The following is a 3,042-nucleotide window of genomic DNA, read 5'->3' as shown; positions in this document are numbered from 1 at the left end:
GTTCCAGTCTGATGTTTAAACATCTTTAAAGCATACAGGTAATCTAATTAGGCAATTGTTTTTCCTCAAACCTATGTCTTCCAGCTAAACTTTTTCTTCTCTTTTAAATTCAATCTTGTTTACAATAAACAGAAAGATCTTGGATTAAAGGAGTGTGCTGGGGCTAAGCCACACCACATCTAGAGGTAGATTTTTCCAGTATACAATCTCAGCATTCACAGTGTGATCAAATATCCTGCAACAGAGTATTTAAATAAGAGCTATTTATTACAGGCATATATTTCTTCCTTATGTGTTATTTTTAAGGCACAATATAAGTTTTGGTCTTATGATTACAATGGATGGTTCTAGGCACTAATTTAAAAAATCGAAAAGTTTAAGGTTATTCTGACTCTTCCCCAATTCAAACATCTGTAAATAACCATGCAGATCTAAATTTGAAAAAAAAATATATATGTATATATATGTATTTGGTTTTTCGAGACAGGGTTTCTCTGTGCAGCCCTGGCTGTCCTGAACTCACTCTGTAGACCAGGCTGGCCTCGAACTCAGAAATCCACCTGCCTCTGCCTCCCAAGTGCTGGGATTAAAGGCGTGCGCCACCACCGCCCGGCTTGAAAATAATTTTTAAAAATGAACTGGCAAGATGGCTCAACAGGTAAAAGCTCCTGTCATCAAGCCTGAAGACTGGGTACCTACTATAGTGAGAACTGATTTCCACAAACTGACCTCTATGTTCATCGGGCATGCACACAAATGTAATGTTAAAAATTCAAGAATAAAAGATAAACCATGTCTCATTTGACAAGAATGGAAGTTTCCACTTACGTGGCTTAATTGCAACTCAGAACCGATTTGAACCTGAACTAAGCAGTGCATGGGCCCGACTAGGGACTGGAGCAATCACTAACCACAGACAAAACTCGTTTGTGGTTGAGTCCAGCAGGCTGAACCCTTTGTGGAGTTTGGCCCTTCTGGCAACTCCCGTCTCTAAAGAACCACATTCCAGGGCTCTCCTATGATACTCTCACTCGCCTCGGCGCGGTAGCCACCGGCCGCAGTCGCCCACTTCCTCCAGGAGATCCGAAAGATCTTCCCATCATGCCACGGGAGCGCGCTCGGGCCGGGCCCCAGAGTGCACTGCGCGTGCCTGCGCGCGCGCAGACCCACTCCCTTGCGACCGCGGGAAAATTCCAAACCCGTCAAAACAAAAAAAAGTTCCGTGAGGCCGCGCCAAGTTTTCAAGCCGCAGGAGCCGGGCGGTGGCTTCTTTTCCGCCGCGGCCCAGTCTGCTGAGGCAGCTCTGGGTAAGGACCACCCGGGAAGGCCGCCGCTTCCTGCTAGGGCCGGGAAGACTCGCGAGAACGTGCGCCGAGCCTCAACGTGGGCGAGCCGCGCTCCCGCGGCGCGCTGGATCTCAGGCCAGGAAGGTGAGAAGCCACGGTGGGCGGGTGCGAGCCGCGGGAGGGCGGGGCGGGAGGTGGGGCTATAGCCCGACAGGGGCGGGGCCTGGAGAGAGGCGGGGCTAGAGCCAGGTAGGAGGTGAGGCCGACGGTGAGGGGCGTGGCTACTCGGGGAGTTGAACCGGGCTTGGCAGTGGCCGAGAGGCGCGGTGGGCGTGACCATACGGAAACCGATCTCGGCGGGAGCTGGGTCGGCTTAGAGGGGCCGCTGCACAAGGGTGAGGAGCCGGAGAGGGGAGGAGCCATCGCAGATGAGCCCGGCGGGGCGGGGCCGAGCCAACAGTGAGGGATGGGTTCTAAAGCCCTAGGTGAAGCTTAGTAAGCTTGCTTGGCTCGGGGTGAGGGTAGAGCCGAGTCTGTCCCTTACCCTTCGTCCCATTTATTTTTATTTTTATTGTTTTAAGCAAATCCCCTCCCTCTGGGTACCACGCAGCCTCAGGTACTTTTGGAAGGACCAGGGCAAAGGTCAAGCTTATTGCTCGCTATACTTTAGAGCAGCTCGGCTCAGCGTCTTAAGAATGCCTGCCTACAGCTGCTTGAGTGCCAGGCCCAGAGGCCTGTTCAAGGCCTGAGAGCGTTTAAGGGCGCTACATGACTTGCTGGAACAATTTTTAGGTGCTTGGACTCGGAGGGGTGCTGGACGAAAATCTTAGAACAGGCCAACGATGTTCAAGACCTGGACTTTTCCTCTAGTCTGAGATGATTCGAAAAATCCCATCCCTCATTTAATTAATCTAAGCGAGTATGATTGACATGAGATACCTATTTGTGGATGGCCCCCGCCTTTAGAGTGGTTCCAAATGGCAGATTTAACGCTCACAAATGTACAACTGGCTGGTGTGTGTGTGCGTGCGTGTATGTGTGTATGTAGAGGCCAGAGGTGTTGTCAGGAGTGCCCCATCCTTCCCTTCTTACTCCTCTCCCTCTTCTCACACCCATCACATTTGGCTTGGAGTTCACCTGACATTGCAAGCCCTGGGGTTATGCCCTTCTCTGCCTCCCTATTGCTGAGATAACAAAATGTGGGCCACACACTTAAAACCTTAAACACATACACACACACACACACATACACACACACACACACACACCTCAACAAACATGTATTCTGGGGATAGAATTCATGTAATCATGCTTGTATGGCAAGCAACTTATCAACTGAGCTAGCTCCCCAGCCCTGTTCAGTGTTACTTTGTCTGAGCAGTCATGGTGGTTATGTTGTTGCCCGTGTGAAGCTGTATGCACATGTTAAATGAATGGGGCTCCTAACTGCTTCCATATTTTGGCAAATAGTTCCAGCAAGAATTACACAAATCTTGTATTTATAAAATCAACTTCAGGGAGGCCAGCATGGCCAGGAAGTTGAGTGGATTATCTAGACCACAGAGAGGCCCCAAGGAGTCTCATACTAGTGATAGAACCTTAATAGGAGTGGTTGAGCTTCAGAGCAGGCAAGAATTCATCCTGAAATGCTCCTTCAAAATCTTAATGTAGGGGCAAGCCATTCTAAAATAGCTATCTCCTGAGAGGCTCTGACAGTATCTGACTAATACAGATGTAGAGGCTCACAGCCATCCAT

At 49.6% G+C, this 3,042-nt stretch overlaps 1 protein-coding gene across 5 annotated transcripts in view; it reads left to right on the top strand.

Moving 5' to 3' along the window:
• The first annotated feature begins 1,112 nt into the window (after positions 1-1,112).
• Positions 1,113-3,042, top strand: part of Fancc (FA complementation group C) — a 136,694-nt gene continuing 134,764 nt past the window's right edge. For 3 of the 5 annotated variants that reach the window (XM_031358323.1, XM_031358321.1, XM_031358319.1), the window contains exon 1: positions 1,113-1,430. The gene's annotated coding sequence lies outside the window, so the exon portion shown is untranslated. Of the gene's footprint in view, positions 1,431-1,553; positions 1,682-3,042 lie in introns of those variants that run through there. The other 2 variants (XM_031358324.1, XM_031358322.1) reach the window with 1 other exon arrangement.

The sequence above is a fragment of the Mastomys coucha genome, unplaced genomic scaffold (assembly GCF_008632895.1).
Source record: "Mastomys coucha isolate ucsf_1 unplaced genomic scaffold, UCSF_Mcou_1 pScaffold7, whole genome shotgun sequence".
NCBI classification, from domain to species: domain Eukaryota; kingdom Metazoa; phylum Chordata; class Mammalia; order Rodentia; family Muridae; genus Mastomys; species Mastomys coucha.
This window is presented reverse-complemented; position numbering and strand designations above follow the sequence as displayed.